The sequence below is a fragment of the Daphnia carinata genome, chromosome 6, assembly GCF_022539665.2.
Source record: "Daphnia carinata strain CSIRO-1 chromosome 6, CSIRO_AGI_Dcar_HiC_V3, whole genome shotgun sequence".
Taxonomy (NCBI): Eukaryota; Metazoa; Arthropoda; class Branchiopoda; order Diplostraca; family Daphniidae; genus Daphnia; species Daphnia carinata.
This window is the reverse complement of record NC_081336.1, coordinates 112,055-137,381: the sequence shown is the minus strand read 5'-3', so window position 1 is coordinate 137,381 and position 25,327 is coordinate 112,055. Positions and strand designations below refer to the sequence as shown.

The following is a 25,327-nucleotide window of genomic DNA, read 5'->3' as shown; positions in this document are numbered from 1 at the left end:
GATGTCGCCTTCCCAGATCTGTATAAATAAATAAAAAATAAATGGTTAGATACTAAAATTTTAAATAATTACCTCAAAATCCTGGGCTATATTAGAGTGGCTGCGACGGCGATCCTCATTGTCCAGTGTCCTCTTCGGCCCCAGAGATTACCCTCCTGATTGTACAAAAGAGAGGAGAATTTTTTTTTTTTTTTAAATATTTGAGCAGCAATAAGTGTCATCTTAATTCTAACAGGTATACATATTACAGTTACATTGGATACAAAAATTTCCTGAAAAAAGAAATTGATAATTAATCGTTAGTTAATGATCAGGAGGTTGTTTGGATTGACGATTCATGTGTAAATTGTGTGAAAAAGTCGAAATGTACGATTGTTAGTAAAAAAAATGGTTTGCGAACGACGACTACCCACAATTGCACAAAACAGCGAAAGAAAATGGCTGATATAGCGTTGTGCAAAAGTAACGAATTGAGGCGAACTACGCTTACGCCTTACTTAAGTTGTACGCTCAAGTACCGTTACTATTAACTTAACTTTAGACCTACTTATCCTTAACTTAATCTATGTTTATCTATTTCATCTAGACTTCTCGTACTACCCAACTAAACAAAACCAGGTGCTGATGCAGTGCGTTATTAGTGCGTAATTGATAAATCTACAAATTGCGAAAGCTGGTTGCACGTGCGAGAGTTGTAAGAACCACTAGACGAGGAGTGCCAGCAACAGATCTACACTAGTGTACCGCGTGCAGGTGAAAGAGCTACTGAGCTGCTAAATTCTTTTTTTCTTCCTCTCCCCCCTCCTTTTTTGTGAATGCCCGAGGTTCTTCATCTGTTTTAGGCCCTTGGAAACAAAAAAAAAAAAAAAAAATCAAAGTAACCTAGGGTCAATCGATGGGGAATGGGTATAACCTTGGGCTCACCTGAAAATAAAAATTTGCCCTTCAACCTATCGACCTTCAGAATTAGGTCCCTCAACCCTACACTCTACTTCCGGGAAAACAATAATATGACACGTGTCTGCGAGTATTTAAGGCGGTAGAAGACGCAACATATTCACATTCATACAGAGTCTTACCTCCACAACTGTACCTCAAAAATAACACCGTCATCGATCGATTCGCCTGTCAGGTAAGTGGAATTTACGACGATTTAGCAGTCCTTGTGTGAGTAGGTGCTGTAGTGTTTACTCGGTCCGTCTTTCAAACTGCATAAAATGAGAAATTCAAAGTTAAGCATCACTAATTATTTAAAACATGTATAGTACCATACTACATGTTCGTTGCGACTCTTAGGTTTCATCACTGCTGATATTCATCATGTAGTCATGTACGTCACATTGATAACCTGATACTTCTGAATGTAAATAGAAATTATTAAGCATCAAATGTTATCAATGCAGTTGTAATATGTATATGAATTCTTGTACCTCCAAAACATTATTAACAAATATCCCCTGCACATGTAAATCTACTTGAAATTTTAACTGTTCTGACTTTGAATAACTATTACATAATTTAATGTCATACTAAGCCACATTGTCCTGATCACTGCAAGATAAGCAAAGTAAGAGACCTATAGATTACAAAGCTTCGACAAAGGTTAAATAATTATTAATCAAAAAATTACAATTATTCATAATTGATGTATAAAGTACTTTACCATTAACAGGTTAGAAATTTATTTTACACCCCTGTTATAAATTAAATATCAAATAATGAAACAAAACAATATAAATAATAAAATACCACATTTCCTTTTGTTTAAATTGGAAGGCTGCTCTTCTACTAGTAATTGTAAGTTTGTCTAGGGACCTATAGCTAACAAAGCTTTGAAAAAGGTAGATAAGACTTTGTACAATTATTTTCAATTTGTTGGGATAACATGGATTCATAACTATATATAATGTACTTTACCACAAATAGGCTAGAAAATGCTTTATAACCTGTTAAAAAATAATAATTTATATTATAAAATTTGTCACCTTTTCCCAACAATAATTCTAAAATAATTACATATCATTAGAATATTATTACAATTTCGTATAATTTCTCTTGTTATTTCACTTACCAATTTTTGAAATTGATGATAGTTTTCAATGTGTTTGTGATTCTGGTCACCCTGTAGTGAAACACGATACACCTTCAATAGTAGAACCCCTTCTCAGTGAGATATTCTGCATACGACCAGCATTATCTACTCCAATACCAGCCATAAATAGTCATGTCACTTGAGTAATCTAGATAAGTGATAGTTTATACAGAAATTTATACAAAACATACAATTACCAGGACTCCTTTTTGTTTGGAATTCAAAGGCTGTTCAACTGCTAGTTATCAAAATCACAGTGTTGGTTGCAAAGTTATTATCACAGAAATAATCTACAGATAAAAACTAGATACAATGTTTGTGTCCACACAGAGGGATGTTTAACCGTCGAACCAGCCAAATGTCCTGATGCTAAAATTCCAACACGTTCTATTCCAGCTACATTCAGCTGCTAAAATGACAAAAATTAAAGCAATAAAAATGGAAAAGAATTGTATAAAGAAATGGCTCTCATGACCTGCAACCACCATTCTTTACACATCAGTACAGCTACCTAAAAACAAATAAAAATCTCACTTGAAAATGACATAGGAAAGTTTCAACAAAACACAAAACAAAGGGTTACCGACATAGTTTCTATACAATGAGGAGGCATAAAAGAGATGAGATGATACGTGTGTTTCAGCTATTCGCCTCGGCTTCGACAGGAGTAACACTAAAATATACTTCAGCATTTTCGCGAATAAAGTTTCGTCGAGCAGACGAATTTGGAAGGCAATCAAAGTCTTGGCAATAATGTAAATGATTCTGACACCCAACAGCATTGCTAATAGCTTTGGATGACGCTACAAAAATCGGTCCTTAAACTCAATTCACACTTTCAACTCAACTTAATTCAAGATGCTTCTCCCTCGGGGTATCTACGTCGAAAGTGTGTAACTGTAAGACCTAAAAGGAAAAATGGGAAAGCAAGAAACTGGGCGATTGCTAGCTGCACATACCTTTAGGTTGAATCGGACATGGACCAAGAACTGCCCACAACTTCAGCAATGAGGGGCAACAAAATCTCACCCACCCTCATGTGATGTGACTAAATGTTAACTGTGTTAAAAATGAGTTTGGCATGTATGTTAGGAAAAACTAATTCTAACTGAAATAAAACTGTTACCCATTGCAAACCATTTGTTAGTTTCACCTTAAATGTCCATCGGGCCTTAAATGTCTATCGTACCTACTTTTATATTTAAAATAACTCAAAAACCATAAATTCTACAAAAAAACGAATTTCATATTCGCGATTCTTGTTAAATTTAGCATCTAAAGCATATATAATTATCTAGTTTTATTGATAATAATTTTTTAGTTAAAAGTCGGGCTTATTGTTTTTTCGGGCCTTAAATTTCTATCGTACCTATTTTTATTTTTGACGTAACTCAAAAACCATGAAGTCTACATAAAAACAAATTGCAGGTTTACCAGGTATCATCAGCTCAATATCGTAAAATAGTGGTAAATAATGCAAGGCACTCGTTTTGCTGAACAACTTGCTTTTTACACTTATTCTGCTGTGATGACACATCTTCGTCACTCTAGCTAACTTCCTAAGCAGCTCTTTGGAGAAGAAGAAAAAAAAAGTTAGATGTTAGTTTCAACCCTTTTTGATGAAAGCCATATCTTAACTAGGAATATAAAAGTTACCAGCAGAGGTAATCAAAAGCAATATCTTGTTTAAACTTAAATTCATCAGACAGTGAATAAGACCCCTGCCATTGACCTGTGAAAAAGAACAGTTTTTGAAGAATTGACTGAATATATCTTGTAAAAACAAATAATTAAAACTACCATTTGGAAGCAGGTGTTTGGCAGGGTAATGTTCCATTCTCTTTCTGCAGCTCTCCAAGATAAGTTTGGTTGTTCAACACACTCAGTTCCTGGATTGGTTGCATTTCATAGCTATTCAGCTGTATTGTGAAATGGCTTTCATTTTACCTAGAATTTCTCCAATACAAAATTTGTTCACATAACTTTTGCAATTCTCAGAATCTTTTGTAAAATGTACTTAACTGGTTGAACACTGTCAAGTAGATTTTCACTCCGCAGATAGCTGGTCAACATGCCATGGTTGAATACCTAGAATTATAAGAATTATATAGAAATTTACACAGATTATGATCAGTCAGTCATACATTTTTGTCTAATAGATTGTTTTCATTAATGGATTGGTACCATTGGACAAGCAATTTCGATCTAATACAGGTACGAGAACAATCAAAATGTTTTTTGTCAAGTGCTTTTAGATTCCATGGCATTTCTGAACAACCATGTTAAATATAGGAATAAACTGATGAAATACAAAAATTTTCTGTTAATGACCTTTTCAATACCAATTTCCAGTATTTCCTTGACAAAAAAAGTGATCTCTCAGGACTAGATTTGCCAATCTTTTTTTGTGTAACTGACGAAAGGTTTACTCAAAGTGGCTTCCAAACTGCATTAGAAAAACTGAAATAAATTATATTCCACTAAATAACAAGATGAATTAAATTATAACTGAATTTATAAAACATATAATAGTACCAACTAAATGTTAGCTGTGTGAAGATTAATCACCATCATGAATGTTTGTCACATTACTCTGGTACTCACTGGTACAGTTTGACACTGCATCTATATGCTCTTTTTGTTAAGTCTTGTCCCATTTTTGTGAGGATGTTGCACGAAACCAACTGAACTTCAACAAAGAATTATTTGAATATTTACACATGCCTCAGGTAATTTTGATAACTAAATACTCATTGTTTTTTCACCCAGCTTGAAGACGATAAGATTCACGGGGCCAACACCACCAGTCTAATAGGTGCTAGATCTAAATTGTTAAAGCTGCCTCCACCCTTATCTAACAAACCCTAAAGAAGAAAAAATGTTTGGTGCTAAAGCCCCTATGAAGAAAACCTATGCAAATACTTGTATTGACATGAACAAATATTCCCAATTAAATGATACCTTTATGCCAAACGAGTTTGACCATGAGCTGCCCACTTGATATGTTGTTGATTCAATCTCTCATTGTCCATTCAGCCACAACATTAAACGAAGTCAAAAACCTAAAAGGAAGAAAACAATTCATGATTTTCTAACAATACTATTATGCCAATATAGGAAATAAATCTTACAACGGACACATTGCTCAAGAGCATTGTCTAGAATTTCAAATTTGTTCTCATAATCTAGACTACGTGTTCCTCTTCGACAACACCCTGTGTGCTGTTCGTTCCTAATTGGATTTGTTAGTTTCTTTCGGGGAATACGACAAAAAAAGAAAATTAAACGATTCCTCTGCGAATCAAACCATCATCACTTTCTTCAAAAATATGGATGCTTAACGTAGGAAAACTTATTCTGACAACACAGAAAACGAACATCACAGCGTCGGGAATCGGGCCTTAAATTTCTATCGTACCTACTTTATATTTAAAAGAACTCAAAAACCAGAAAGTCTACATAAAAACTAATTTCAAATTCGTGATTCTTGTTAAATTTAGCATCTAAATCATGTATAGTTATCTAGTTTTATTGATAATATTTTTTAGGTAAAAGTCGGGCTTATTGTTTTTTCGGGCCTTAAATTTCTATCGTACCTACTTTTATATTTAAAATAGCTCAAAAACCATTAAGTCTACATACAAACAAATTTCATATTCGTGATTCTTGTTAAATTTAGCATCTAAATCATATATAGTTATCTAGTTTTATTGATAATAATTTTTTAATTAAAAGTCGGGCTTATTGTTTTTTCGGGCCTTAAATGTCTATCGTACCTACTTTTATATTTAAAATAACTCAAAAACCATAAATTCTACAAAAAAACGAATTTCATATTCGCGATTCTTGTTAAATTTAGCATCTAAAGCATATATAATTATCTAGTTTTATTGATAATAATTTTTTAATTAAAAGTCGGGCTTATTGTTTTTTCGGGCCTTAAATGTCTATCGTACCTACTTTTATATTTAAAATAACTCAAAAACCATAAATTCTACAAAAAAACGAATTTCATATTCGCGATTCTTGTTAAATTTAGCATCTAAATCATATATAATTATCTAGTTTTATTGATAATAATTTTTTAATTAAAAGTCGGGCTTATTGTTTTTTCGGGCCTTAAATGTCTATCGTACCTACTTTTATATTTAAAATAACTCAAAAACCATAAATTCTACAAAAAAACGAATTTCATATTCGCGATTCTTGTTAAATTTAGCATCTAAAGCATATATAATTATCTAGTTTTATTGATAATAATTTTTTAGTTAAAAGTCGGGCTTATTGTTTTTTCGGGCCTTAAATTTCTATCGTACCTATTTTTATTTTTGACGTAACTCAAAAACCATGAAGTCTACATAAAAACAAATTGCAGGTTTACCAGGTATCATCAGCTCAATATCGTAAAATAGTGGTAAATAATGCAAGGCACTCGTTTTGCTGAACAACTTGCTTTTTACACTTATTCTGCTGTGATGACACATCTTCGTCACTCTAGCTAACTTCCTAAGCAGCTCTTTGGAGAAGAAGAAAAAAAAGTTAGATGTTAGTTTCAACCCTTTTTGATGAAAGCCATATCTTAACTAGGAATATAAAAGTTACCAGCAGAGGTAATCAAAAGCAATATCTTGTTTAAACTTAAATTCATCAGACAGTGAATAAGACCCCTGCCATTGACCTGTGAAAAAGAACAGTTTTTGAAGAATTGACTGAATATATCTTGTAAAAACAAATAATTAAAACTACCATTTGGAAGCAGGTGTTTGGCAGGGTAATGTTCCATTCTCTTTCTGCAGCTCTCCAAGATAAGTTTGGTTGTTCAACACACTCAGTTCCTGGATTGGTTGCATTTCATAGCTATTCAGCTGTATTGTGAAATGGCTTTCATTTTACCTAGAATTTCTCCAATACAAAATTTGTTCACATAACTTTTGCAATTCTCAGAATCTTTTGTAAAATGTACTTAACTGGTTGAACACTGTCAAGTAGATTTTCACTCCGCAGATAGCTGGTCAACATGCCATGGTTGAATACCTAGAATTATAAGAATTATATAGAAATTTACACAGATTATGATCAGTCAGTCATACATTTTTGTCTAATAGATTGTTTTCATTAATGGATTGGTACCATTGGACAAGCAATTTCGATCTAATACAGGTACGAGAACAATCAAAATGTTTTTTGTCAAGTGCTTTTAGATTCCATGGCATTTCTGAACAACCATGTTAAATATAGGAATAAACTGATGAAATACAAAAATTTTCTGTTAATGACCTTTTCAATACCAATTTCCAGTATTTCCTTGACAAAAAAAGTGATCTCTCAGGACTAGATTTGCCAATCTTTTTTTGTGAGTAACTGACGAAAGGTTTACTCAAAGTGGCTTCCAAACTGCATTAGAAAAACTGAAATAAATTATATTCCACTAAATAACAAGATGAATTAAATTATAACTGAATTTATAAAACATATAATAGTACCAACTAAATGTTAGCTGTGTGAAGATTAATCACCATCATGAATGTTTGTCACATTACTCTGGTACTCACTGGTACAGTTTGACACTGCATCTATATGCTCTTTTTGTTAAGTCTTGTCCCATTTTTGTGAGGATGTTGCACGAAACCAACTGAACTTCAACAAAGAATTATTTGAATATTTACACATGCCTCAGGTAATTTTGATAACTAAATACTCATTGTTTTTTCACCCAGCTTGAAGACGATAAGATTCACGGGGCCAACACCACCAGTCTAATAGGTGCTAGATCTAAATTGTTAAAGCTGCCTCCACCCTTATCTAACAAACCCTAAAGAAGAAAAAATGTTTGGTGCTAAAGCCCCTATGAAGAAAACCTATGCAAATACTTGTATTGACATGAACAAATATTCCCAATTAAATGATACCTTTATGCCAAACGAGTTTGACCATGAGCTGCCCACTTGATATGTTGTTGATTCAATCTCTCATTGTCCATTCAGCCACAACATTAAACGAAGTCAAAAACCTAAAAGGAAGAAAACAATTCATGATTTTCTAACAATACTATTATGCCAATATAGGAAATAAATCTTACAACGGACACATTGCTCAAGAGCATTGTCTAGAATTTCAAATTTGTTCTCATAATCTAGACTACGTGTTCCTCTTCGACAACACCCTGTGTGCTGTTCGTTCCTAATTGGATTTGTTAGTTTCTTTCGGGGAATACGACAAAAAAAGAAAATTAAACGATTCCTCTGCGAATCAAACCATCATCACTTTCTTCAAAAATATGGATGCTTAACGTAGGAAAACTTATTCTGACAACACAGAAAACGAACATCACAGCGTCGGGAATCGGGCCTTAAATTTCTATCGTACCTACTTTATATTTAAAAGAACTCAAAAACCAGAAAGTCTACATAAAAACTAATTTCAAATTCGTGATTCTTGTTAAATTTAGCATCTAAATCATGTATAGTTATCTAGTTTTATTGATAATATTTTTTAGGTAAAAGTCGGGCTTATTGTTTTTTCGGGCCTTAAATTTCTATCGTACCTACTTTTATATTTAAAATAGCTCAAAAACCATTAAGTCTACATACAAACAAATTTCATATTCGTGATTCTTGTTAAATTTAGCATCTAAATCATATATAGTTATCTAGTTTTATTGATAATAATTTTTTAATTAAAAGTCGGGCTTATTGTTTTTTCGGGCCTTAAATGTCTATCGTACCTACTTTTATATTTAAAATAACTCAAAAACCATAAATTCTACAAAAAAACGAATTTCATATTCGCGATTCTTGTTAAATTTAGCATCTAAAGCATATATAATTATCTAGTTTTATTGATAATAATTTTTTAATTAAAAGTCGGGCTTATTGTTTTTTCGGGCCTTAAATGTCTATCGTACCTACTTTTATATTTAAAATAACTCAAAAACCATAAATTCTACAAAAAAACGAATTTCATATTCGCGATTCTTGTTAAATTTAGCATCTAAATCATATATAATTATCTAGTTTTATTGATAATAATTTTTTAATTAAAAGTCGGGCTTATTGTTTTTTCGGGCCTTAAATGTCTATCGTACCTACTTTTATATTTAAAATAACTCAAAAACCATAAATTCTACAAAAAAACGAATTTCATATTCGCGATTCTTGTTAAATTTAGCATCTAAAGCATATATAATTATCTAGTTTTATTGATAATAATTTTTTAGTTAAAAGTCGGGCTTATTGTTTTTTCGGGCCTTAAATTTCTATCGTACCTATTTTTATTTTTGACGTAACTCAAAAACCATGAAGTCTACATAAAAACAAATTGCAGGTTTACCAGGTATCATCAGCTCAATATCGTAAAATAGTGGTAAATAATGCAAGGCACTCGTTTGCTGAACAACTTGCTTTTTACACTTATTCTGCTGTGATGACACATCTTCGTCACTCTAGCTAACTTCCTAAGCAGCTCTTTGGAGAAGAAGAAAAAAAAAGTTAGATGTTAGTTTCAACCCTTTTTGATGAAAGCCATATCTTAACTAGGAATATAAAAGTTACCAGCAGAGGTAATCAAAAGCAATATCTTGTTTAAACTTAAATTCATCAGACAGTGAATAAGACCCCTGCCATTGACCTGTGAAAAAGAACAGTTTTTGAAGAATTGACTGAATATATCTTGTAAAAACAAATAATTAAAACTACCATTTGGAAGCAGGTGTTTGGCAGGGTAATGTTCCATTCTCTTTCTGCAGCTCTCCAAGATAAGTTTGGTTGTTCAACACACTCAGTTCCTGGATTGGTTGCATTTCATAGCTATTCAGCTGTATTGTGAAATGGCTTTCATTTTACCTAGAATTTCTCCAATACAAAATTTGTTCACATAACTTTTGCAATTCTCAGAATCTTTTGTAAAATGTACTTAACTGGTTGAACACTGTCAAGTAGATTTTCACTCCGCAGATAGCTGGTCAACATGCCATGGTTGAATACCTAGAATTATAAGAATTATATAGAAATTTACACAGATTATGATCAGTCAGTCATACATTTTTGTCTAATAGATTGTTTTCATTAATGGATTGGTACCATTGGACAAGCAATTTCGATCTAATACAGGTACGAGAACAATCAAAATGTTTTTTGTCAAGTGCTTTTAGATTCCATGGCATTTCTGAACAACCATGTTAAATATAGGAATAAACTGATGAAATACAAAAATTTTCTGTTAATGACCTTTTCAATACCAATTTCCAGTATTTCCTTGACAAAAAAAGTGATCTCTCAGGACTAGATTTGCCAATCTTTTTTTGTGAGTAACTGACGAAAGGTTTACTCAAAGTGGCTTCCAAACTGCATTAGAAAAACTGAAATAAATTATATTCCACTAAATAACAAGATGAATTAAATTATAACTGAATTTATAAAACATATAATAGTACCAACTAAATGTTAGCTGTGTGAAGATTAATCACCATCATGAATGTTTGTCACATTACTCTGGTACTCACTGGTACAGTTTGACACTGCATCTATATGCTCTTTTTGTTAAGTCTTGTCCCATTTTTGTGAGGATGTTGCACGAAACCAACTGAACTTCAACAAAGAATTATTTGAATATTTACACATGCCTCAGGTAATTTTGATAACTAAATACTCATTGTTTTTTCACCCAGCTTGAAGACGATAAGATTCACGGGGCCAACACCACCAGTCTAATAGGTGCTAGATCTAAATTGTTAAAGCTGCCTCCACCCTTATCTAACAAACCCTAAAGAAGAAAAAATGTTTGGTGCTAAAGCCCCTATGAAGAAAACCTATGCAAATACTTGTATTGACATGAACAAATATTCCCAATTAAATGATACCTTTATGCCAAACGAGTTTGACCATGAGCTGCCCACTTGATATGTTGTTGATTCAATCTCTCATTGTCCATTCAGCCACAACATTAAACGAAGTCAAAAACCTAAAAGGAAGAAAACAATTCATGATTTTCTAACAATACTATTATGCCAATATAGGAAATAAATCTTACAACGGACACATTGCTCAAGAGCATTGTCTAGAATTTCAAATTTGTTCTCATAATCTAGACTACGTGTTCCTCTTCGACAACACCCTGTGTGCTGTTCGTTCCTAATTGGATTTGTTAGTTTCTTTCGGGGAATACGACAAAAAAAGAAAATTAAACGATTCCTCTGCGAATCAAACCATCATCACTTTCTTCAAAAATATGGATGCTTAACGTAGGAAAACTTATTCTGACAACACAGAAAACGAACATCACAGCGTCGGGAATCGGGCCTTAAATTTCTATCGTACCTACTTTATATTTAAAAGAACTCAAAAACCAGAAAGTCTACATAAAAACTAATTTCAAATTCGTGATTCTTGTTAAATTTAGCATCTAAATCATGTATAGTTATCTAGTTTTATTGATAATATTTTTTAGGTAAAAGTCGGGCTTATTGTTTTTTCGGGCCTTAAATTTCTATCGTACCTACTTTTATATTTAAAATAGCTCAAAAACCATTAAGTCTACATACAAACAAATTTCATATTCGTGATTCTTGTTAAATTTAGCATCTAAATCATATATAGTTATCTAGTTTTATTGATAATAATTTTTTAATTAAAAGTCGGGCTTATTGTTTTTTCGGGCCTTAAATGTCTATCGTACCTACTTTTATATTTAAAATAACTCAAAAACCATAAATTCTACAAAAAAACGAATTTCATATTCGCGATTCTTGTTAAATTTAGCATCTAAAGCATATATAATTATCTAGTTTTATTGATAATAATTTTTTAATTAAAAGTCGGGCTTATTGTTTTTTCGGGCCTTAAATGTCTATCGTACCTACTTTTATATTTAAAATAACTCAAAAACCATAAATTCTACAAAAAAACGAATTTCATATTCGCGATTCTTGTTAAATTTAGCATCTAAAGCATATATAATTATCTAGTTTTATTGATAATAATTTTTTAGTTAAAAGTCGGGCTTATTGTTTTTTCGGGCCTTAAATTTCTATCGTACCTATTTTTATTTTTGACGTAACTCAAAAACCATGAAGTCTACATAAAAACAAATTGCAGGTTTACCAGGTATCATCAGCTCAATATCGTAAAATAGTGGTAAATAATGCAAGGCACTCGTTTTGCTGAACAACTTGCTTTTTACACTTATTCTGCTGTGATGACACATCTTCGTCACTCTAGCTAACTTCCTAAGCAGCTCTTTGGAGAAGAAGAAAAAAAAAGTTAGATGTTAGTTTCAACCCTTTTTGATGAAAGCCATATCTTAACTAGGAATATAAAAGTTACCAGCAGAGGTAATCAAAAGCAATATCTTGTTTAAACTTAAATTCATCAGACAGTGAATAAGACCCCTGCCATTGACCTGTGAAAAAGAACAGTTTTTGAAGAATTGACTGAATATATCTTGTAAAAACAAATAATTAAAACTACCATTTGGAAGCAGGTGTTTGGCAGGGTAATGTTCCATTCTCTTTCTGCAGCTCTCCAAGATAAGTTTGGTTGTTCAACACACTCAGTTCCTGGATTGGTTGCATTTCATAGCTATTCAGCTGTATTGTGAAATGGCTTTCATTTTACCTAGAATTTCTCCAATACAAAATTTGTTCACATAACTTTTGCAATTCTCAGAATCTTTTGTAAAATGTACTTAACTGGTTGAACACTGTCAAGTAGATTTTCACTCCGCAGATAGCTGGTCAACATGCCATGGTTGAATACCTAGAATTATAAGAATTATATAGAAATTTACACAGATTATGATCAGTCAGTCATACATTTTTGTCTAATAGATTGTTTTCATTAATGGATTGGTACCATTGGACAAGCAATTTCGATCTAATACAGGTACGAGAACAATCAAAATGTTTTTTGTCAAGTGCTTTTAGATTCCATGGCATTTCTGAACAACCATGTTAAATATAGGAATAAACTGATGAAATACAAAAATTTTCTGTTAATGACCTTTTCAATACCAATTTCCAGTATTTCCTTGACAAAAAAAGTGATCTCTCAGGACTAGATTTGCCAATCTTTTTTTGTGAGTAACTGACGAAAGGTTTACTCAAAGTGGCTTCCAAACTGCATTAGAAAAACTGAAATAAATTATATTCCACTAAATAACAAGATGAATTAAATTATAACTGAATTTATAAAACATATAATAGTACCAACTAAATGTTAGCTGTGTGAAGATTAATCACCATCATGAATGTTTGTCACATTACTCTGGTACTCACTGGTACAGTTTGACACTGCATCTATATGCTCTTTTTGTTAAGTCTTGTCCCATTTTTGTGAGGATGTTGCACGAAACCAACTGAACTTCAACAAAGAATTATTTGAATATTTACACATGCCTCAGGTAATTTTGATAACTAAATACTCATTGTTTTTTCACCCAGCTTGAAGACGATAAGATTCACGGGGCCAACACCACCAGTCTAATAGGTGCTAGATCTAAATTGTTAAAGCTGCCTCCACCCTTATCTAACAAACCCTAAAGAAGAAAAAATGTTTGGTGCTAAAGCCCCTATGAAGAAAACCTATGCAAATACTTGTATTGACATGAACAAATATTCCCAATTAAATGATACCTTTATGCCAAACGAGTTTGACCATGAGCTGCCCACTTGATATGTTGTTGATTCAATCTCTCATTGTCCATTCAGCCACAACATTAAACGAAGTCAAAAACCTAAAAGGAAGAAAACAATTCATGATTTTCTAACAATACTATTATGCCAATATAGGAAATAAATCTTACAACGGACACATTGCTCAAGAGCATTGTCTAGAATTTCAAATTTGTTCTCATAATCTAGACTACGTGTTCCTCTTCGACAACACCCTGTGTGCTGTTCGTTCCTAATTGGATTTGTTAGTTTCTTTCGGGGAATACGACAAAAAAAGAAAATTAAACGATTCCTCTGCGAATCAAACCATCATCACTTTCTTCAAAAATATGGATGCTTAACGTAGGAAAACTTATTCTGACAACACAGAAAACGAACATCACAGCGTCGGGAATCGGGCCTTAAATTTCTATCGTACCTACTTTATATTTAAAAGAACTCAAAAACCAGAAAGTCTACATAAAAACTAATTTCAAATTCGTGATTCTTGTTAAATTTAGCATCTAAATCATGTATAGTTATCTAGTTTTATTGATAATATTTTTTAGGTAAAAGTCGGGCTTATTGTTTTTTCGGGCCTTAAATTTCTATCGTACCTACTTTTATATTTAAAATAGCTCAAAAACCATTAAGTCTACATACAAACAAATTTCATATTCGTGATTCTTGTTAAATTTAGCATCTAAATCATATATAGTTATCTAGTTTTATTGATAATAATTTTTTTTTAATTAAAAGTCGGGCTTATTGTTTTTTCGGGCCTTAAATGTCTATCGTACCTACTTTTATATTTAAAATAACTCAAAAACCATAAATTCTACAAAAAAACGAATTTCATATTCGCGATTCTTGTTAAATTTAGCATCTAAAGCATATATAATTATCTAGTTTTATTGATAATAATTTTTTAATTAAAAGTCGGGCTTATTGTTTTTTCGGGCCTTAAATGTCTATCGTACCTAATTTTATATTTAAAATAACTCAAAAACCATAAATTCTACAAAAAAACGAATTTCATATTCGCGATTCTTGTTAAATTTAGCATCTAAAGCATATATAATTATCTAGTTTTATTGATAATAATTTTTTAGTTAAAAGTCGGGCTTATTGTTTTTTCGGGCCTTAAATTTCTATCGTACCTATTTTTATTTTTGACGTAACTCAAAAACCATGAAGTCTACATAAAAACAAATTGCAGGTTTACCAGGTATCATCAGCTCAATATCGTAAAATAGTGGTAAATAATGCAAGGCACTCGTTTTGCTGAACAACTTGCTTTTTACACTTATTCTGCTGTGATGACACATCTTCGTCACTCTAGCTAACTTCCTAAGCAGCTCTTTGGAGAAGAAGAAAAAAAAGTTAGATGTTAGTTTCAACCCTTTTTGATGAAAGCCATATCTTAACTAGGAATATAAAAGTTACCAGCAGAGGTAATCAAAAGCAATATCTTGTTTAAACTTAAATTCATCAGACAGTGAATAAGACCCCTGCCATTGACCTGTGAAAAAGAACAGTTTTTGAAGAATTGACTGAATATATCTTGTAAAAACAAATAATTAAAACTACCATTTGGAAGCAGGTGTTTGGCAGGGTAATGTTCCATTCTCTTTCTGCAGCTCTCCAAGATAAGTTTGGTTGTTCAACACACTCAGTTCCTGGATTGGTTGCATTTCATAGCTATTCAGCTGTATTGTGAAATGGCTTTCATTTTACCTAGAATTTCTCCAATACAAAATTTGTTCACATAACTTTTGCAATTCTCAGAATCTTTTGTAAAATGTACTTAACTGGTTGAACACTGTCAAGTAGATTTTCACTCCGCAGATAGCTGGTCAACATGCCATGGTTGAATACCTAGAATTATAAGAATTATATAGAAATTTACACAGATTATGATCAGTCAGTCATACATTTTTGTCTAATAGATTGTTTTCATTAATGGATTGGTACCATTGGACAAGCAATTTCGATCTAATACAGGTACGAGAACAATCAAAATGTTTTTTGTCAAGTGCTTTTAGATTCCATGGCATTTCTGAACAACCATGTTAAATATAGGAATAAACTGATGAAATACAAAAATTTTCTGTTAATGACCTTTTCAATACCAATTTCCAGTATTTCCTTGACAAAAAAAGTGATCTCTCAGGACTAGATTTGCCAATCTTTTTTTGTGAGTAACTGACGAAAGGTTTACTCCAAGTGGCTTCCAAACTGCATTAGAAAAACTGAAATAAATTATATTCCACTAAATAACAAGATGAATTAAATTATAACTGAATTTATAAAACATATAATAGTACCAACTAAATGTTAGCTGTGTGAAGATTAATCACCATCATGAATGTTTGTCACATTACTCTGGTACTCACTGGTACAGTTTGACACTGCATCTATATGCTCTTTTTGTTAAGTCTTGTCCCATTTTTGTGAGGATGTTGCACGAAACCAACTGAACTTCAACAAAGAATTATTTGAATATTTACACATGCCTCAGGTAATTTTGATAACTAAATACTCATTGTTTTTTCACCCAGCTTGAAGACGATAAGATTCACGGGGCCAACACCACCAGTCTAATAGGTGCTAGATCTAAATTGTTAAAGCTGCCTCCACCCTTATCTAACAAACCCTAAAGAAGAAAAAATGTTTGGTGCTAAAGCCCCTATGAAGAAAACCTATGCAAATACTTGTATTGACATGAACAAATATTCCCAATTAAATGATACCTTTATGCCAAACGAGTTTGACCATGAGCTGCCCACTTGATATGTTGTTGATTCAATCTCTCATTGTCCATTCAGCCACAACATTAAACGAAGTCAAAAACCTAAAAGGAAGAAAACAATTCATGATTTTCTAACAATACTATTATGCCAATATAGGAAATAAATCTTACAACGGACACATTGCTCAAGAGCATTGTCTAGAATTTCAAATTTGTTCTCATAATCTAGACTACGTGTTCCTCTTCGACAACACCCTGTGTGCTGTTCGTTCCTAATTGGATTTGTTAGTTTCTTTCGGGGAATACGAGAAAAAAAGAAAATTAAACGATTCCTCTGCGAATCAAACCATCATCACTTTCTTCAAAAATATGGATGCTTAACGTAGGAAAACTTATTCTGACAACACAGAAAACGAACATCACAGCGTCGGGAATCGGGCCTTAAATTTCTATCGTACCTACTTTATATTTAAAAGAACTCAAAAACCAGAAAGTCTACATAAAAACTAATTTCAAATTCGTGATTCTTGTTAAATTTAGCATCTAAATCATGTATAGTTATCTAGTTTTATTGATAATATTTTTTAGGTAAAAGTCGGGCTTATTGTTTTTTCGGGCCTTAAATTTCTATCGTACCTACTTTTATATTTAAAATAGCTCAAAAACCATTAAGTCTACATACAAACAAATTTCATATTCGTGATTCTTGTTAAATTTAGCATCTAAATCATATATAGTTATCTAGTTTTATTGATAATAATTTTTTAATTAAAAGTCGGGCTTATTGTTTTTTCGGGCCTTAAATGTCTATCGTACCTACTTTTATATTTAAAATAACTCAAAAACCATAAATTCTACAAAAAAACGAATTTCATATTCGCGATTCTTGTTAAATTTAGCATCTAAAGCATATATAATTATCTAGTTTTATTGATAATAATTTTTTAATTAAAAGTCGGGCTTATTGTTTTTTCGGGCCTTAAATGTCTATCGTACCTACTTTTATATTTAAAATAACTCAAAAACCATAAATTCTACAAAAAAACGAATTTCATATTCGCGATTCTTGTTAAATTTAGCATCTAAAGCATATATAATTATCTAGTTTTATTGATAATAATTTTTTAGTTAAAAGTCGGGCTTATTGTTTTTTCGGGCCTTAAATTTCTATCGTACCTATTTTTATTTTTGACGTAACTCAAAAACCATGAAGTCTACATAAAAACAAATTGCAGGTTTACCAGGTATCATCAGCTCAATATCGTAAAATAGTGGTAAATAATGCAAGGCACTCGTTTTGCTGAACAACTTGCTTTTTACACTTATTCTGCTGTGATGACACATCTTCGTCACTCTAGCTAACTTCCTAAGCAGCTCTTTGGAGAAGAAGAAAAAAAAGTTAGATGTTAGTTTCAACCCTTTTTGATGAAAGCCATATCTTAACTAGGAATATAAAAGTTACCAGCAGAGGTAATCAAAAGCAATATCTTGTTTAAACTTAAATTCATCAGACAGTGAATAAGACCCCTGCCATTGACCTGTGAAAAAGAACAGTTTTTGAAGAATTGACTGAATATATCTTGTAAAAACAAATAATTAAAACTACCATTTGGAAGCAGGTGTTTGGCAGGGTAATGTTCCATTCTCTTTCTGCAGCTCTCCAAGATAAGTTTGGTTGTTCAACACACTCAGTTCCTGGATTGGTTGCATTTCATAGCTATTCAGCTGTATTGTGAAATGGCTTTCATTTTACCTAGAATTTCTCCAATACAAAATTTGTTCACATAACTTTTGCAATTCTCAGAATCTTTTGTAAAATGTACTTAACTGGTTGAACACTGTCAAGTAGATTTTCACTCCGCAGATAGCTGGTCAACATGCCATGGTTGAATACCTAGAATTATAAGAATTATATAGAAATTTACACAGATTATGATCAGTCAGTCATACATTTTTGTCTAATAGATTGTTTTCATTAATGGATTGGTACCATTGGACAAGCAATTTCGATCTAATACAGGTACGAGAACAATCAAAATGTTTTTTGTCAAGTGCTTTTAGATTCCATGGCATTTCTGAACAACCATGTTAAATATAGGAATAAACTGATGAAATACAAAAATTTTCTGTTAATGACCTTTTCAATACCAATTTCCAGTATTTCCTTGACAAAAAAAGTGATCTCTCAGGACTAGATTTGCCAATCTTTTTTTGTGAGTAACTGACGAAAGGTTTACTCAAAGTGGCTTCCAAACTGCATTAGAAAAACTGAAATAAATTATATTCCACTAAATAACAAGATGAATTAAATTATAACTGAATTTATAAAACATATAATAGTACCAACTAAATGTTAGCTGTGTGAAGATTAATCACCATCATGAATGTTTGTCACATTACTCTGGTACTCACTGGTACAGTTTGACACTGCATCTATATGCTCTTTTTGTTAAGTCTTGTCCCATTTTTGTGAGGATGTTGCACGAAACCAACTGAACTTCAACAAAGAATTATTTGAATATTTACACATGCCTCAGGTAATTTTGATAACTAAATACTCATTGTTTTTTCACCCAGCTTGAAGACGATAAGATTCACGGGGCCAACACCACCAGTCTAATAGGTGCTAGATCTAAATTGTTAAAGCTGCCTCCACCCTTATCTAACAAACCCTAAAGAAGAAAAAATGTTTGGTGCTAAAGCCCCTATGAAGAAAACCTATGCAAATACTTGTATTGACATGAACAAATATTCCCAATTAAATGATACCTTTATGCCAAACGAGTTTGACCATGAGCTGCCCACTTGATATGTTGTTGATTCAATCTCTCATTGTCCATTCAGCCACAACATTAAACGAAGTCAAAAACCTAAAAGGAAGAAAACAATTCATGATTTTCTAACAATACTATTATGCCAATATAGGAAATAAATCTTACAACGGACACATTGCTCAAGAGCATTGTCTAGAATTTCAAATTTGTTCTCATAATCTAGACTACGTGTTCCTCTTCGACAACACCCTGTGTGCTGTTCGTTCCTAATTGGATTTGTTAGTTTCTTTCGGGGAATACGAGAAAAAAAGAAAATTAAACGATTCCTCTGCGAATCAAACCATCATCACTTTCTTCAAAAATATGGATGCTTAACGTAGGAAAACTTATTCTGACAACACAGAAAACGAACATCACAGCGTCGGGAATCGGGCCTTAAATTTCTATCGTACCTACTTTATATTTAAAAGAACTCAAAAACCAGAAAGTCTACATAAAAACTAATTTCAAATTCGTGATTCTTGTTAAATTTAGCATCTAAATCATGTATAGTTATCTAGTTTTATTGATAATATTTTTTAGGTAAAAGTCGGGCTTATTGTTTTTTCGGGCCTTAAATTTCTATCGTACCTACTTTTATATTTAAAATAGCTCAAAAACCATTAAGTCTACATACAAACAAATTTCATATTCGTGATTCTTGTTAAATTTAGCATCTAAATCATATATAGTTATCTAGTTTTATTGATAATAATTTTTTAATTAAAAGTCGGGCTTATTGTTTTTTCGGGCCTTAAATGTCTATCGTACCTACTTTTATATTTAAAATAACTCAAAAACCATAAATTCTACAAAAAAACGAATTTCATATTCGCGATTCTTGTTAAATTTAGCATCTAAATCATATATAATTATCTAGTTTTATTGATAATAATTTTTTAATTAAAAGTCGGGCTTATTGTTTTTTCGGGCCTTAAATGTCTATCGTACCTACTTTTATATTTAAAATAACTCAAAAACCATAAATTCTACAAAAAAACGAATTTCATATTCGCGATTCTTGTTAAATTTAGCATCTAAAGCATATATAATTATCTAGTTTTATTGATAATAATTTTTTAGTTAAAAGTCGGGCTTATTGTTTTTTCGGGCCTTAAATTTCTATCGTACCTATTTTTATTTTTGACGTAACTCAAAAACCATGAAGTCTACATAAAAACAAATTGCAGGTTTACCAGGTATCATCAGCTCAATATCGTAAAATAGTGGTAAATAATGCAAGGCACTCGTTTTGCTGAACAACTTGCTTTTTACACTTATTCTGCTGTGATGACACATCTTCGTCACTCTAGCTAACTTCCTAAGCAGCTCTTTGGAGAAGAAGAAAAAAAAAGTTAGATGTTAGTTTCAACCCTTTTTGATGAAAGCCATATCTTAACTAGGAATATAAAAGTTACCAGCAGAGGTAATCAAAAGCAATATCTTGTTTAAACTTAAATTCATCAGACAGTGAATAAGACCCCTGCCATTGACCTGTGAAAAAGAACAGTTTTTGAAGAATTGACTGAATATATCTTGTAAAAACAAATAATTAAAACTACCATTTGGAAGCAGGTGTTTGGCAGGGTAATGTTCCATTCTCTTTCTGCAGCTCTCCAAGATAAGTTTGGTTGTTCAACACACTCAGTTCCTGGATTGGTTGCATTTCATAGCTATTCAGCTGTATTGTGAAATGGCTTTCATTTTACCTAGAATTTCTCCAATACAAAATTTGTTCACATAACTTTTGCAATTCTCAGAATCTTTTGTAAAATGTACTTAACTGGTTGAACACTGTCAAGTAGATTTTCACTCCGCAGATAGCTGGTCAACATGCCATGGTTGAATACCTAGAATTATAAGAATTATATAGAAATTTACACAGATTATGATCAGTCAGTCATACATTTTTGTCTAATAGATTGTTTTCATTAATGGATTGGTACCATTGGACAAGCAATTTCGATCTAATACAGGTACGAGAACAATCAAAATGTTTTTTGTCAAGTGCTTTTAGATTCCATGGCATTTCTGAACAACCATGTTAAATATAGGAATAAACTGATGAAATACAAAAATTTTCTGTTAATGACCTTTTCAATACCAATTTCCAGTATTTCCTTGACAAAAAAAGTGATCTCTCAGGACTAGATTTGCCAATCTTTTTTTGTGAGTAACTGACGAAAGGTTTACTCCAAGTGGCTTCCAAACTGCATTAGAAAAACTGAAATAAATTATATTCCACTAAATAACAAGATGAATTAAATTATAACTGAATTTATAAAACATATAATAGTACCAACTAAATGTTAGCTGTGTGAAGATTAATCACCATCATGAATGTTTGTCACATTACTCTGGTACTCACTGGTACAGTTTGACACTGCATCTATATGCTCTTTTTGTTAAGTCTTGTCCCATTTTTGTGAGGATGTTGCACGAAACCAACTGAACTTCAACAAAGAATTATTTGAATATTTACACATGCCTCAGGTAATTTTGATAACTAAATACTCATTGTTTTTTCACCCAGCTTGAAGACGATAAGATTCACGGGGCCAACACCACCAGTCTAATAGGTGCTAGATCTAAATTGTTAAAGCTGCCTCCACCCTTATCTAACAAACCCTAAAGAAGAAAAAATGTTTGGTGCTAAAGCCCCTATGAAGAAAACCTATGCAAATACTTGTATTGACATGAACAAATATTCCCAATTAAATGATACCTTTATGCCAAACGAGTTTGACCATGAGCTGCCCACTTGATATGTTGTTGATTCAATCTCTCATTGTCCATTCAGCCACAACATTAAACGAAGTCAAAAACCTAAAAGGAAGAAAACAATTCATGATTTTCTAACAATACTATTATGCCAATATAGGAAATAAATCTTACAACGGACACATTGCTCAAGAGCATTGTCTAGAATTTCAAATTTGTTCTCATAATCTAGACTACGTGTTCCTCTTCGACAACACCCTGTGTGCTGTTCGTTCCTAATTGGATTTGTTAGTTTCTTTCGGGGAATACGAAAAAAAAAGAAAATTAAACGATTCCTCTGCGAATCAAACCATCATCACTTTCTTCAAAAATATGGATGCTTAACGTAGGAAAACTTATTCTGACAACACAGAAAACGAACATCACAGCGTCGGGAATCGGGCCTTAAATTTCTATCGTACCTACTTTATATTTAAAAGAACTCAAAAACCAGAAAGTCTACATAAAAACTAATTTCAAATTCGTGATTCTTGTTAAATTTAGCATCTAAATCATGTATAGTTATCTAGTTTTATTGATAATATTTTTTAGGTAAAAGTCGGGCTTATTGTTTTTTCGGGCCTTAAATTTCTATCGTACCTACTTTTATATTTAAAATAGCTCAAAAACCATTAAGTCTACATACAAACAAATTTCATATTCGTGATTCTTGTTAAATTTAGCATCTAAATCATATATAGTTATCTAGTTTTATTGATAATAATTTTTTAATTAAAAGTCGGGCTTATTGTTTTTTCGGGCCTTAAATGTCTATCGTACCTACTTTTATATTTAAAATAACTCAAAAACCATAAATTCTACAAAAAAACGAATTTCATATTCGCGATTCTTGTTAAATTTAGCATCTAAAGCATATATAATTATCTAGTTTTATTGATAATAATTTTTTAATTAAAAGTCGGGCTTATTGTTTTTTCGGGCCTTAAATGTCTATCGTACCTACTTTTATATTTAAAATAACTCAAAAACCATAAATTCTACAAAAAAACGAATTTCATATTCGCGATTCTTGTTAAATTTAGCATCTAAAGCATATATAATTATCTAGTTTTATTGATAATAATTTTTTAGTTAAAAGTCGGGCTTATTGTTTTTTCGGGCCTTAAATTTCTATCGTACCTATTTTTATTTTTGACGTAACTCAAAAACCATGAAGTCTACATAAAAACAAATTGCAGGTTTACCAGGTATCATCAGCTCAATATCGTAAAATAGTGGTAAATAATGCAAGGCACTCGTTTTGCTGAACAACTTGCTTTTTACACTTATTCTGCTGTGATGACACATCTTCGTCACTCTAGCTAACTTCCTAAGCAGCTCTTTGGAGAAGAAGAAAAAAAAGTTAGATGTTAGTTTCAACCCTTTTTGATGAAAGCCATATCTTAACTAGGAATATAAAAGTTACCAGCAGAGGTAATCAAAAGCAATATCTTGTTTAAACTTAAATTCATCAGACAGTGAATAAGACCCCTGCCATTGACCTGTGAAAAAGAACAGTTTTTGAAGAATTGACTGAATATATCTTGTAAAAACAAATAATTAAAACTACCATTTGGAAGCAGGTGTTTGGCAGGGTAATGTTCCATTCTCTTTCTGCAGCTCTCCAAGATAAGTTTGGTTGTTCAACACACTCAGTTCCTGGATTGGTTGCATTTCATAGCTATTCAGCTGTATTGTGAAATGGCTTTCATTTTACCTAGAATTTCTCCAATACAAAATTTGTTCACATAACTTTTGCAATTCTCAGAATCTTTTGTAAAATGTACTTAACTGGTTGAACACTGTCAAGTAGATTTTCACTCCGCAGATAGCTGGTCAACATGCCATGGTTGAATACCTAGAATTATAAGAATTATATAGAAATTTACACAGATTATGATCAGTCAGTCATACATTTTTGTCTAATAGATTGTTTTCATTAATGGATTGGTACCATTGGACAAGCAATTTCGATCTAATACAGGTACGAGAACAATCAAAATGTTTTTTGTCAAGTGCTTTTAGATTCCATGGCATTTCTGAACAACCATGTTAAATATAGGAATAAACTGATGAAATACAAAAATTTTCTGTTAATGACCTTTTCAATACCAATTTCCAGTATTTCCTTGACAAAAAAAGTGATCTCTCAGGACTAGATTTGCCAATCTTTTTTTGTGAGTAACTGACGAAAGGTTTACTCAAAGTGGCTTCCAAACTGCATTAGAAAAACTGAAATAAATTATATTCCACTAAATAACAAGATGAATTAAATTATAACTGAATTTATAAAACATATAATAGTACCAACTAAATGTTAGCTGTGTGAAGATTAATCACCATCATGAATGTTTGTCACATTACTCTGGTACTCACTGGTACAGTTTGACACTGCATCTATATGCTCTTTTTGTTAAGTCTTGTCCCATTTTTGTGAGGATGTTGCACGAAACCAACTGAACTTCAACAAAGAATTATTTGAATATTTACACATGCCTCAGGTAATTTTGATAACTAAATACTCATTGTTTTTTCACCCAGCTTGAAGACGATAAGATTCACGGGGCCAACACCACCAGTCTAATAGGTGCTAGATCTAAATTGTTAAAGCTGCCTCCACCCTTATCTAACAAACCCTAAAGAAGAAAAAATGTTTGGTGCTAAAGCCCCTATGAAGAAAACCTATGCAAATACTTGTATTGACATGAACAAATATTCCCAATTAAATGATACCTTTATGCCAAACGAGTTTGACCATGAGCTGCCCACTTGATATGTTGTTGATTCAATCTCTCATTGTCCATTCAGCCACAACATTAAACGAAGTCAAAAACCTAAAAGGAAGAAAACAATTCATGATTTTCTAACAATACTATTATGCCAATATAGGAAATAAATCTTACAACGGACACATTGCTCAAGAGCATTGTCTAGAATTTCAAATTTGTTCTCATAATCTAGACTACGTGTTCCTCTTCGACAACACCCTGTGTGCTGTTCGTTCCTAATTGGATTTGTTAGTTTCTTTCGGGGAATACGAGAAAAAAAGAAAATTAAACGATTCCTCTGCGAATCAAACCATCATCACTTTCTTCAAAAATATGGATGCTTAACGTAGGAAAACTTATTCTGACAACACAGAAAACGAACATCACAGCGTCGGGAATCGGGCCTTAAATTTCTATCGTACCTACTTTATATTTAAAAGAACTCAAAAACCAGAAAGTCTACATAAAAACTAATTTCAAATTCGTGATTCTTGTTAA

At 31.9% G+C, this 25,327-nt stretch overlaps 12 long non-coding RNA genes across 25 annotated transcripts; all 12 read right to left on the bottom strand.

Moving 5' to 3' along the window:
• Positions 1-3,449: 3,449 nt before the first annotated feature.
• Positions 3,450-3,806, bottom strand: LOC132088099 (uncharacterized). The gene is made up of 2 exons (XR_009421324.1): positions 3,749-3,806; positions 3,450-3,661 (listed from the first exon to the last, which is right to left on the bottom strand). It is a non-coding gene; the product is annotated as an uncharacterized LOC132088099 (long non-coding RNA).
• An 827-nt stretch (positions 3,807-4,633) lies between these two features.
• On the bottom strand, positions 4,634-5,484 carry LOC130690377 (uncharacterized). Of its 2 annotated transcripts, none has more exons than XR_009000971.1 (4): positions 5,224-5,484; positions 5,054-5,154; positions 4,843-4,956; positions 4,634-4,781 (listed from the first exon to the last, which is right to left on the bottom strand). It is a non-coding gene; the product is annotated as an uncharacterized LOC130690377 (long non-coding RNA). The 2 variants fall into 2 exon arrangements; XR_009000972.1 differs by having other exon boundaries at positions 4,634-4,776.
• Positions 5,485-6,396: 912 nt separating this feature from the next.
• LOC130690366 (uncharacterized) lies at positions 6,397-8,432 on the bottom strand. Of its 3 annotated transcripts, none has more exons than XR_009421179.1 (8): positions 8,172-8,432; positions 8,002-8,102; positions 7,791-7,904; positions 7,576-7,729; positions 7,370-7,500; positions 6,839-7,126; positions 6,695-6,770; positions 6,397-6,608 (listed from the first exon to the last, which is right to left on the bottom strand). It is a non-coding gene; the product is annotated as an uncharacterized LOC130690366 (long non-coding RNA). The 3 variants fall into 3 exon arrangements; XR_009421178.1 differs by having other exon boundaries at positions 7,370-7,486; XR_009421180.1 differs by having other exon boundaries at positions 7,370-7,486; positions 7,576-7,724.
• Positions 8,433-9,792: 1,360 nt separating this feature from the next.
• LOC130690458 (uncharacterized) lies at positions 9,793-11,380 on the bottom strand. 3 transcript variants are annotated; one of them, XR_009001010.2, is made up of 6 exons: positions 11,120-11,380; positions 10,950-11,050; positions 10,739-10,852; positions 10,524-10,677; positions 10,318-10,448; positions 9,793-10,074 (listed from the first exon to the last, which is right to left on the bottom strand). It is a non-coding gene; the product is annotated as an uncharacterized LOC130690458 (long non-coding RNA). The 3 variants fall into 3 exon arrangements; XR_009001012.2 differs by having other exon boundaries at positions 10,318-10,434; XR_009421201.1 differs by having other exon boundaries at positions 10,318-10,434; positions 10,524-10,672.
• A 732-nt stretch (positions 11,381-12,112) lies between these two features.
• On the bottom strand, positions 12,113-12,469 carry LOC132088100 (uncharacterized). The gene is made up of 2 exons (XR_009421325.1): positions 12,412-12,469; positions 12,113-12,324 (listed from the first exon to the last, which is right to left on the bottom strand). It is a non-coding gene; the product is annotated as an uncharacterized LOC132088100 (long non-coding RNA).
• A 92-nt stretch (positions 12,470-12,561) lies between these two features.
• LOC130690375 (uncharacterized) lies at positions 12,562-14,149 on the bottom strand. Of its 3 annotated transcripts, none has more exons than XR_009000966.2 (6): positions 13,889-14,149; positions 13,719-13,819; positions 13,508-13,621; positions 13,293-13,446; positions 13,087-13,217; positions 12,562-12,843 (listed from the first exon to the last, which is right to left on the bottom strand). It is a non-coding gene; the product is annotated as an uncharacterized LOC130690375 (long non-coding RNA). The 3 variants fall into 3 exon arrangements; XR_009000967.2 differs by having other exon boundaries at positions 13,087-13,203; XR_009421203.1 differs by having other exon boundaries at positions 13,087-13,203; positions 13,293-13,441.
• Positions 14,150-14,884: 735 nt separating this feature from the next.
• Positions 14,885-16,063, bottom strand: LOC130690371 (uncharacterized). Its single transcript, XR_009421191.1, has 4 exons — positions 15,858-16,063; positions 15,327-15,614; positions 15,183-15,258; positions 14,885-15,096 (listed from the first exon to the last, which is right to left on the bottom strand). It is a non-coding gene; the product is annotated as an uncharacterized LOC130690371 (long non-coding RNA).
• A 6-nt stretch (positions 16,064-16,069) lies between these two features.
• LOC130690372 (uncharacterized) lies at positions 16,070-16,874 on the bottom strand. Of its 2 annotated transcripts, none has more exons than XR_009421189.1 (3): positions 16,490-16,874; positions 16,279-16,392; positions 16,070-16,217 (listed from the first exon to the last, which is right to left on the bottom strand). It is a non-coding gene; the product is annotated as an uncharacterized LOC130690372 (long non-coding RNA). The 2 variants fall into 2 exon arrangements; XR_009421190.1 differs by having other exon boundaries at positions 16,070-16,212.
• Positions 16,875-17,652: 778 nt separating this feature from the next.
• Positions 17,653-19,642, bottom strand: LOC130690373 (uncharacterized). 3 transcript variants are annotated; one of them, XR_009421188.1, is made up of 7 exons: positions 19,258-19,642; positions 19,047-19,160; positions 18,832-18,985; positions 18,626-18,756; positions 18,095-18,382; positions 17,951-18,026; positions 17,653-17,864 (listed from the first exon to the last, which is right to left on the bottom strand). It is a non-coding gene; the product is annotated as an uncharacterized LOC130690373 (long non-coding RNA). The 3 variants fall into 3 exon arrangements; XR_009421186.1 differs by having other exon boundaries at positions 18,626-18,742; XR_009421187.1 differs by having other exon boundaries at positions 18,626-18,742; positions 18,832-18,980.
• A 778-nt stretch (positions 19,643-20,420) lies between these two features.
• LOC132088101 (uncharacterized) lies at positions 20,421-20,777 on the bottom strand. The gene is made up of 2 exons (XR_009421326.1): positions 20,720-20,777; positions 20,421-20,632 (listed from the first exon to the last, which is right to left on the bottom strand). It is a non-coding gene; the product is annotated as an uncharacterized LOC132088101 (long non-coding RNA).
• An 829-nt stretch (positions 20,778-21,606) lies between these two features.
• Positions 21,607-22,242, bottom strand: LOC130690454 (uncharacterized). 2 transcript variants are annotated; one of them, XR_009001007.2, is made up of 3 exons: positions 22,027-22,242; positions 21,816-21,929; positions 21,607-21,754 (listed from the first exon to the last, which is right to left on the bottom strand). It is a non-coding gene; the product is annotated as an uncharacterized LOC130690454 (long non-coding RNA). The 2 variants fall into 2 exon arrangements; XR_009001006.2 differs by having other exon boundaries at positions 21,607-21,749; positions 22,027-22,237.
• A 947-nt stretch (positions 22,243-23,189) lies between these two features.
• On the bottom strand, positions 23,190-25,179 carry LOC130690374 (uncharacterized). 3 transcript variants are annotated; one of them, XR_009421185.1, is made up of 7 exons: positions 24,795-25,179; positions 24,584-24,697; positions 24,369-24,522; positions 24,163-24,293; positions 23,632-23,919; positions 23,488-23,563; positions 23,190-23,401 (listed from the first exon to the last, which is right to left on the bottom strand). It is a non-coding gene; the product is annotated as an uncharacterized LOC130690374 (long non-coding RNA). The 3 variants fall into 3 exon arrangements; XR_009421183.1 differs by having other exon boundaries at positions 24,163-24,279; XR_009421184.1 differs by having other exon boundaries at positions 24,163-24,279; positions 24,369-24,517.
• Between the last annotated feature and the right edge of the window lie 148 nt (positions 25,180-25,327).